General features: G+C 37.6%; 1 protein-coding gene across 2 annotated transcripts in view; it reads right to left on the bottom strand.

Moving 5' to 3' along the window:
* Positions 1 to 11,103, bottom strand: part of LOC102868158 (alpha-synuclein-like) — a 225,763-nt gene that overhangs the window by 123,073 nt on the left and 91,587 nt on the right. The gene's annotated exons all lie outside the window — the stretch shown is intronic.

Raw genomic sequence — 11,103 nt, 5'->3', positions numbered from 1 at the left:
TGAAACTCAACATCAAGTAAACAAAGATTCTCACCACTGGGCCAATTGGCAGCATCATGATAGATGGTGAAGAGATTGAGATTGTTGACAGCTTCAGTTTGTTTGGCTCTACAGTCAACACTCTTGGTACCAGCAATCGGGAAATTAAAAGACTAATTGCATTAGGAAAGTCTTCTGTCAGAGACCTCTCCAAAGTACTGAAAAGCAATGATGTGCCTCATACAGGTGCCTTATACAGCTAACGTGTGCCTCATACAGGTCATGATCTTTGCAATTGCCTTCTATGCCTCAGAGAGCTGGACAATAACTAGGGATGATAGGAGGAGAACTGATGCCTTTGAACTTTGGTGCTGGAGAAGAGTATTGAATATACTACACACTGCTAAGAGAACAATAAAGTTCATCCTGGAGAGGGTGAAGCCAGGATGCTCCTTGGGGGCAAGGATTCTGAAGCTCCTTCTGACATACTTTGGACATGTTGCTAGGAGAGATCAGTCCTTGGAGAGGGCTGCAATGCTTGGGAGGGTAAAGAGACAGCGCAGGAGAGGAAGACCCTGGATGAGCTAGGTTGATTCAGTCACTGGGGTAATGGGGATGGGCGTGTCAGAGACAATAAGATTGGCAAGGGATAGAGCAGGGTTTAGGGCTGTGTAGAGTAGCATCATTTTGAGTCACAGGTGACTCAATAGCACACAACAACAGCAACAACAATATTAGCAACCTAATATTAGAACCTATCTAAGTAGAGGATAAGAACCAGAATAAGGCTAACCTGATTTTTATGAGGTGGAAGTACGATATAGAGAATTCCTTAATATGACTCTTCTAAGCACAGTTTTTAGAATTCTCACCAAATGACTGTTAGCAGCATCTTCCATATGACCCACCAACAGATTTGGACAGCTTGTCAATAACGCAAATGAGGTTTTAGACAACCTTGTGGGGGTGGGATCATATAGGTAAGGTGTGTGGAAACTGAAAAGGTTGGTCAGCTTCTTTACCCTCCTGTGGAGTTCTGCTGGCCTAGTGGTAAGAAGCTGCACTGCAATCCTTAAGGCACATTCAAATCCACCAGTTGCTCTGTGGAAGAAGAATGGACAATCTCCTCCTATGTAATTTACTGCCTCTAAAAATCCACTAGAGAGTCAGCTATGATTATGTTCAGACTCAATGATGCACAATGACAATTAAAATGTACATTAGGAGCCCAAGAGGAGGAAATAGATGATTTCTAACAACTGAAATTGATAGAACATGCAACCAAGATACATTAATAAATAATGGGTGAACCAAATGCAAAAGTTGGGAACAGGGAAGAAGGATAAGTAGTAGGAAAGCATGGATTTGATAACCGAAATGATGTTAGAGATAGAATGATAAAATTTTGTACAATGATTTATTGATTGTAAATACCTTTTATAAATGGTGACTTTACACATGGATTTCACCTGATGGAATCAGATTGACTGCATTTGTAGAAAGAATTGTTGGAGAAGGTAAACAATAGTTGTAAAAATTAGGCCAGGTGCTGACTGTGGTACAGACCATTAATTACCCATATGCAAGTTCAAACTAAAGCTAAAGAAAATAAAATCAAATCCACAAGGATCAAAATTTGACCTTGAACTCTTGGCACCAGCAGCCAGGAAATTAAGACATATTGCTATGGGAAAATCTGCTGTTAGAGACCTCTCCAAAATACCGAAGAGCAATGGTGTCACTCTGGAGGCTAAGGTGCATCCGATACAAGCCATGGTGTTTGCAATCACTTGTTATGCATCAGAGAGTTGGACAATGACTAGGGAGGATAGAAGGAGAATTGATGCCTTTGAGTTGTGGTGCTGGAGAAGAGTATTGAATGTACCATGAACTGCTAAGAAAACAAACAGGTTCATCCTGGAGAGGGTGAAGCCAGGCTGCTCCATGGAGACAAGGATTCTGAAGCTTTGACATATTTTGGAAATGTTGCAAGGAGGGACCAGTCCTTGAAGAGGGACATCATGCTTGGGAGGGTGGAAGGACAGCACAGGAGGGCAAGACCCTCTAAGAGGTGGACTGATTCAGTGACTGGGGTAATCAGGGTGGGTGTGTTGGAGCCAGTGGGATTGGCACAAGACAGAGCAGGGTTTAGGGCTGTTGTACATAGGGTCACTATGAGTCGCAAGTGACTCGACGGCACATAACAACAACAACAACATTTCTCATACCTGAATTTAAAATCACCTCAGGAACAAGTTTGTAGCCTTGAATAATAATGAGTGAATGATTATCAGGTGAACTTGGGGAGGATATCAAGAATAGCACACATAAAGAAAGCAAGAAAATAAAAAGAGGAGGAACAAAAGACTGAGATGGATGCAAGAGTACTACAGCATTGAGAAGCCAAAACAAAGAGATGGAATCAGGAGGTTAAGGAGCTAAACAGAAGATTTCAAGAGGCAGCTCAGGAAGACAAAGCAAAATATTATCATTAAATGTGCAAAGAGCTGGAATCAGAAAACCCAAAAAGCCAAAGTTCACTGGGCAACTCTTAAGCTAAAAGAAATGAAGAACAAGTTCAATCCTCAAGTTGCAATACTTCAGGATGCTTTGGGAAGAATATTGAATGATCCAGGTAGCATTAAAAGAATAGGGAAAGAGTACACTGAGTAACTCTACCAAAAATAATTGGCTGACACAGAAGAATTTCATGAACAATATATGATCCAGAGCCTATGATGATGGAGGAATTTCAAGCTGTTCTGAAGGATATGGTAAAGAATAAGGCCCCAGGGGTTGATGGAATTCCAGTTGACATATTTCAACAGAGAGATGCTGTCCTGGACATGCTCACCAAGTTGTGTTAAGAAATCTGGAGGACAATCACCTGCCGAACTGACTGGAAGAAATTTGTATTTGTTCCCATTCCAAAAAAGAATTAACAGAGTCTGGAAATTCTAGAACAGAATCAATGATATCACATGCAAACAACATCCTGCTGAAGATCATCCAAAAACGCATGGGACAGTACATAGACCAAGAACCATCAGAAATGCAAGCCTGGTTTAGAAGAGGCCCTGGTATCAGAGACATTACAGCCAATGTCATATGGATCTTGGCTGGAAGCAAACAGTACCAGAAGAATGTCTTTGTTTCATTGACTGTGAAAAGGCATTTAACTTGGATCAAAACAAACTGTTGCTATCCTTGAGAAGAATGGAAATCCCAGAATATTTCATTCTGCTCATGCGAAAACTATACTTGGACCAGGACACAGTCATCAGAACAGAGAAAAAAACCACTGCAAGTTTTAAAATCAGGAAAGGAGAACATCAGGGATGCACCCTGCCTCCATACCTTTTCAATCTATATGTGGAAATAGAATATTTGGGAGCTAGATGTTATGAGGAAGAATATGGCATATGGAGGAAGACTCATCAACAACCTACACTATGCAGATGACACAATCTTGAAGCATTTGCTGCAGAAGGTCAAGGATTGCAGTTTTCAGTATGGATTGAAGCTCAACATAAAGAAGACAAAGATTCTCACTAGTGGGCCAATATGCAGCATCATGATAGACGGAGAAGGGATTGAGGTTGTTAACAATTACAGCTTGCTCAGCTTCCTAATCAACACTCCTGGCACCATCAGTAAAGAAATAAAAAGACAAATTGCTCTGCGGAAGGCTGCTTTCAGGACCTTTCAAAAGTGCTAAAGAGCAACAATGTCAGTCTGGAGACTAAGATACTCCTCAGACTCCTGAGTCAGATCATGGCCATCACAGTTACTTGCTATGCTTTGGAGAGCTGGACCAATGACCAAAGATAACAGAAAAAAAATAAATGCCTTTGAATTATAGTGCTGGAGTACTGAACATATCATGGACTGTCAATAGAACAGACAGGTGTATCCTGGAGAGGGTGAAACCACACTCCTCCTTTGAGTCAAAGCTTTTAAAACTCCATCTCACATATGTTTGGTGCATGGCCAGAATAGATCAGTCCCTGGAAAATGACATCATGCTTGGAAGGGTGGAGGGGCAGCGCAGGAAAGGAAGAATGAGATGGACTGACACAGTGACTTGGATAATGGGGACAGCTGTGATAGAGATGGTGAGGCTGGCTCAGGATAGAGCTGAGTTCAGAGCTACTGTACATAGGGTTGTTCTGAGTCTCAGGTGACTTGATGGCACATAACAACAGCAGTAGCAACACCATTGTGTTCGAAAGTGGTAAAGTAACTCTTTTTGATAACTATAGAATTTAAACATCATCCAACATTCATCAAACAGCATAATAAAAAGGATTGATCCCACAAATCATATCATATAGGTTTGGGGAAGCAAAAATCTTGTTGCAAATAAGTAAGCTTTTTCAGGGAGAAGATGACTGAATACTTTTGTTTCCTTTCAATCTCATTATGCCCCTAAAATCATACCACTGATCCAGATCAATTGCTTTCAAAATTAGAATAAAACACAAAATTATACATTTGTCAGGAATCCAGATAATTTCCCATAGCTTTTAGCGCAGTCTCCCTTAAAACGAAACTATAAGACCTGGGCTTATTTTAAAGTATCTTTGAAATTCACATTTTTCTTCAAAGTCATTCCTCTTCAAGATAAAATAACACTGGAGATGTCTTACCTAAGTACACTTGTATATTTGAGTGTTTTAAATGTGACTCATAAATCTGCCTTCCTTAGAGTTTCCAAATCTCAGTGTGTTTTAATGCTACTGTAAAAATTCACACAATGTGTTCACTTGAAAAACAGTAAACAATATATTTATTTGAACAAAATTTTATTCACTAACCTTCAGAAATGTTAGAAAGAAATTATTATATTTTAAAATTGAAATTGAAAAAAAAAATTGAAATTGAAAGCAGGAGTGGCATCCACATCTTAAACAACATGCCTCTAGAAACTCTATGAACTTTGATAAATGACGAGAGTTCTAGAAAGGCTTCAGACCTTCTGTTCATAGGGTCTCTATGAGTCATGCTCGACTTGGCAGCAATCAACACACATACACACACACACACAGCCTTGAAAGAATGAAATTAAGTTCACCATTTTATGTAATAAAAATAATTAACAAATACGATGTTTTAAGGTCAGCAAAGTATATTCACGCGCATGCACTTGACTTTCACAATAATCCTCTAGATATAGAATATCACCACTTTGTTACACATAAGGAGCCCTTAGATGATACAAATGGTTAAGTGGTTGGCTAATAACAAAAAAGGTTGACAATTTGAATACACTCAGAAGTGCCTCTGAAGAAAAGTCTGACAATCTACTTCCAAAAGATTGCAACCATTTGAAAACATATGGAGAGAAAATTCACTCTGATGTATATGGGTGGGTTCACCACAAGTTAGAAGCAACTCCACAGGAAATGATGATTAGGCATGAGATTCAGGAAGGATAAATGACAATAAGTAGATCATTTTTGTTGTTAGATGACAATGAGTCTCCTCTGACTCCTAGTGTCCCTCCACAACAGAACGAAGCTCTGCTCAACCTTACTCCATCTTCACAATCTCTGTTGTGGTTTAACCTACAGTTGCAGATGCTGTGTCAATCCAAAATCACAGAGTTCTTAAATTACATTTTGTGGAGCAAGTCCACAACCACCAAATCCATTTACTATACTATTTCTATAATATCAGCAGCCTCCCCAATCCACCCAAATATAGTTACCCAATAACCAAAGATAGTTAAAAGTGTAATGAGCTCTGATGGTGTAGTCTGTATTGTGTTATGCTAGTAAGAGAAAGTTTTATAATTTAATAAAATTCTGTTAAACTTCCAATGACCTCACATGCATTTGCTTAAAAAGTATGGTAAGAAATAGGTGAATAAAATGAGAAATATTAACTAATGTATTTCTTGTACATTGGAATTTTTTTTTTTTTTTAAAAAGGCATGGGGGCATTTTCCACTATTCTCCATTTCCTTCCAAAATTGAGGAGGATACAAGCAAATATTTATATGGTACTATAATAATAAAAAAATTAATTAAATAAAATGTATAGCCAACTGTATTAATCAACAATTGGTGGAAGACATTTTACCTGTAATTTAACTGAGACCAAGAAAGGACATGATTTGATCAATGGCACAGCATTTGCCACAGGCAGACTTGGAACTAAAATTCATATGAGCTCTCACAAGATACTAAATATTCTCCACCAACAAACTGTCTGTGCAATACTCTGTTATAGGAATATTATTATTACTGGTTATTTGCGTACATGGATATGGGTTTCAATGAAATTGTGATGAGATCATTATTCTTTTAAACAAAAAGGAAGAGCAGCAAATAGATTGAAGGTGTGTATCGCCATGCTTCCACATACCTTGAGTGTTTGATGGTTGTTGTTGTTGAATGCCTTCAAGTAGAACATGACTCATAGCTCCCCTATGATTAAAAGGCCTAAAGCCTCTCTACAACTATTGACATTAATCAAAGTGCATAGAATTTCAGAGGGCATGTTGTTTAGGAAGTGGATGCCACTCCTGCTTCCAAACCTGTCATAGAATGTTATTGGTTGAGTTGCATGCAATGCATAATGGTCTTATCTATGTAAAGCAGCTCTGAACCCTTCCTTGTCCTAAGCCAGTCTTACTAATTCTGACACACCAACCCCCATAGCATCAGTCACTGTATAGGGTACTCTTCATATTAAATATACCTTCAAAGTCTCTACAACAGTAGCCACGATGCCTGAGACTCTGGTCGGAAATTTTAAAACTCTGAATGTTGAACTCATATCACAAGTAAACAATTGAGTTAAAAGGGAATTAAAATGAACTTTATTGAAAGCTTAATGATAAGCCAAAGTCAATACTTCAAATTTATTTTTCCTCATAAATAAGTTTCATGTATCAAACTAACACATTGGGTTCTTTGAGAGATGCCAAAGTAGAATGGCAGGATAAAAGATAACCCAGTGAAAACCAATAATAGAAAACCATGAGCTGATTTCCAAAGAGGCTTCAAGCTTTCTTCTGGCATTAGATGTTGTTAAGAGTGAATCACTTCCAAACAGCCAAGAATTCAAGCTGCTACACAAGCTGTACATTAATTACTTGAAAGAATTCCCAGTAGGGTAACATCTAAATATATTTTTGAGAGAATAACGTATAGATTTGTTACAAAGGTGATGAACTAGCCAGGAGGGTGCTTGACCTCCAAAATGTAGCCACTATTAAAAATCAAAGAAGCTTGTGAAAGATGGATAAGGAAACATGGTATTTTTCTCCCATGGTTTCTTCACAGTTTGGCCATGCTGCACATTTGGCAAGCATGATCTGAATAGCCAAGTCAGCCCAAAACTGTCAACCCTTCAGCTGGCTGTGAAATATGTACCCTTTTTGTTACATGTTCTATTTTTGTCATGGTGATAAAAACACCGTTTTTCAGTGTAACTGCTACTCTTACCTCAGAATCCCTCTCTCTTGTCTAAACCATGGACTTTCTTATCCTACTTTGAAGACTAATAAAACTTATTGCTGAAAATAAGTACATAATCAACTAGCATAACTGGTAGAGAAATCTTTGCTTGAAAATAGATTTCTCCTAGAAGAAGTGCCGCCAGAATAGTCCTTAGAAGCAAGAAGTAGTGAGACTGTCTCATATATTTTGGGCATGTAATCTCGATGGGCAAGACTCTGAAGAAAAACATTATACTTGGAAACACAGAGGGTTAGTGAAAGAGAAGAAAACCCTCAAGGAAGTATTAACGCTTTGACTGCAACAAGTTCAAGGCATGACAGATTGCGAGGTTGATGCAGGATGGCGCTGAGTTTCACTCTGTTCAATACGGGATCCTGCAAGTCACAGTCAATTCAATGACAACTGGCAACTACTTATATTAGTAAAATATTGTACTACTAGTGGTCCTGCGGGTAGAGATTTGTGCTGCAAATGCAAAAGCTGACAGTTTGAAGTCCTCTGGGGCTCCAATGGAGAAAGGTGGGCACTCTCTTCTATGATTTACAGTCTTCCACAAACTCCCAGGAGAGTCAGCTGTGGGTTGATTCCTACTCAACAGCTTTCAGTTTGAATAACACAGTAGGAAACTTAAGTGGTATAGTCAGTCCATATGGAATTGCACTGCTATAAAGGCTGTATGTAGATCTCTGGTATTCAAATCTATCAGCCACTTCATGGGAGAAAGTAGTCTCCTGTGCCATTCACAGTTCAGATAGTAAACAGAAGGTCAATTATGAGTCAGTTTTGATGGTAAGGATTTTTTTTGGTTTTTTTAAGTACAGTATGATAGTTTATTGATATAATAATAATAGACATATTTACATTGGTAAGAAAAACAATGCAATTTCCATGGTATAAGTATGCTCTTTGTCTAGAAAATTTATTTGCAAACTTTTTTGGAAGTTGTTGTTGTTGTGTACCATGGAATCAGAACTGATTTCCATTTGACCTTCAGCAGGATTACAAAGAAAGTGAATCACATAGGTGAGATTAACCATCTTTCTCCCATGATACAACTGAAGGATTCAAGTGACTGCCTTTAGGTTGGCAATACAATGTTCACATTGAGGAGTAAGTGTCCTGTACCAAAGGGATGTACCTGAAAAATAAACTTTCATTATGCTTAATCTTTTGTTAAAGAAATTCATTCTATGCTTGTTAATACATAAACCACTAATATTTACTAATGAGCTTGATTTTATAAATGTTGAAGTATTTACAAGCCAATACAAATGTTTCATTTACAAACAACATATACAGTTACTTCACCAAAAATCTTTAATTATAAACATTTTAATCCATTTTCTTTCTCTGTCTTCCATATACATTGCTACGGTTGTTGGTTGTTGATGTTAGGTTTTATCACTCAAGGTGACCCGATGAATGATAGATCTGAATATTGCATTATCCTGTGCCATCATCATGACCTCTGCCATAACTGAGCCCACTGTTAGTCACTATGTCAAGTCATCAGGTGTCATGAAATTGGCTCTGAATTAGTAACCTTCTATGAAACAGATGAAAACACTAACCAACCTTATGCTCTTCTCATAATCATGGCCCTGCCCACCACTGCAATCACCATGTCAATCCAACTCCACTTTTTTGTTGGTCTTCAATTTTTCGAAGCATGACATCCTTTTCCAGGATTATCCTTATAAAACAACCGAAACACAGGAGATGAGTCGTACCATCCTCACTTCGAAGGAGTACTTCAATTGCACTTCTTCCAAACAGATAATTAGTAGAGAAATCAGGGAGCTCCAGTATCATAGTATGCAGGGGAGTTTTGCAGCTAAACTAAAGGCTCTGCTACTCTGGTGGTTGAAATCTACCAGTGGCTCCTCAGGAGAAAGATGAGCAATTACTTCTCATGTGATATATAGCCTTGGAAATCCAACAGAAAGTCTGATATGAATCAGTTCCAACTCAGTGGCAATGAGTTGAGAGTTGGGAAATAATAGTAAAAATATCATTTGTGTACATGTGTTACATACACATATATATGCATGCCCTAGTGAGCCCTGGTGGCCCAGAAGTAAGAATCTGAGCTGCAAAATCAAGAGAGAGAAAACAGAAAACTAATTGAAACCGTCAATAAGAATAGCAGCTGGTTTTTCGAAAGGGTAAATAAAATTGACAAACTACTGACAAACTTAACAAAAAGGGGGGGGAGAAAGAGTAGACACAGTTAACTCAATTAAGAAATGATAGAGGTGACATCACAACAGAATCAGAGGAAATTGAATCGATACTACAGAATACTATGAAAAGCTATACTCTGATAAATTTGAAAATCTTGAGAAAATGGAAAAATTCCTTGAAACTTAGGCCATACCCAGATTGACAAGGACAGCTATAAAACACTTGAACAGACCTAAGACAAAAGAAGAAATAGAAAAGGTCATAAAAAGACTTCCCCATAAGTAAAGCCCTGGACCAAATGGCTTCCCAGCTGAAATTCTACCTTTCAGAGAGGATCTATCACCAATTTTACTTAAACTATTAAAAAGAATTGAAAAAGAAGCAACACGACTAAAGTTATTCTATGATGCAATCATATTCCTAATACCAAAACTAGGCAAAGATATTATAAAGAAAGAAAACTTCAGACCAATATCTCTCATGAATATAGATGCAAAAATACTTAAGAAAATCCTAGCCAAAAGAATCCAAAAGCACGTAAAAAAAAAACCAACAAAAAACACCATGACCAAATGGGATTCAGAACAGGTATGCAAGGGATTGTTCAACATTAGAAAAAAAAATCAATGTAATTCACCATATTAACAAAATAAATAGTAAGAACCATATGATCTTAGCAATTTATGCAGAAAAGGCATTTGACAAAGTCCAACACTGTTTCCTTATTAAGACACTCAGCAAAATTGGAATAGAAGGGAATTTCCTCAATATAGTGAAAAGTACATATGCAAAACTGAGAGCCAATATCATTCTTAATGGACAAAGACTAAAAACATTTTCCTTGTGAACAGAGATCAGCCAAGAATGTCCACTGTCACTACACCTATTTAATATTGTACTGGAAGTGCTTGCTAAGGCAATACGACAAGAGAAGGAAATAAAAGACCTCTCAATCGGTAGAGAAATTGTTAAAATATCACTATATGCAGATGATGTGACAGTGTACATAGAAATTTCCAAAGACTCAACAAAAAAACCTGTTAGAGCTAGTAAGCAAATTTAGTAGAGTGGCAGGATTTAAGATTAATATAAAAAAAAAAATCAGAGGAATTTCTCCTTTACAGCAGCAAAGAAAACACAGAGAAGTAAACCAGGAAAGCAATACCATTTACAATAGACAAATACAAATTGAGATACTTGAGAGTGAATTTAACAAGAAATACAAAAGACCTGTACAAAGAAAACTACAGAACATTTCTGCAAGACACAATAAAAGACCTAAAGAAATGGAAAAATGTGCCCTGTTCATTGATTGGAATACTCAATATTGTGAAAATGACAATCCTACCAAAAGCAATCTACATATTCAATGCAGTCCCAATAGAGATACTAAATTCCTTTCTAAAGGAGATTGAAAGGGAAACTGTCAAGGTATTTGGAGAGACAAAAGACCCTCAATAAGCAAAACACT

The sequence above is a fragment of the Elephantulus edwardii genome, unplaced genomic scaffold, assembly GCF_000299155.1.
Source record: "Elephantulus edwardii isolate Elephantulus edwardi_28Jun2011 unplaced genomic scaffold, EleEdw1.0 scaffold00144, whole genome shotgun sequence".
Taxonomy (NCBI): Eukaryota; Metazoa; Chordata; class Mammalia; order Macroscelidea; family Macroscelididae; genus Elephantulus; species Elephantulus edwardii.
Note: the sequence above shows the minus strand (reverse complement) of the source record. Positions and strands in the feature narration are given on the sequence as shown.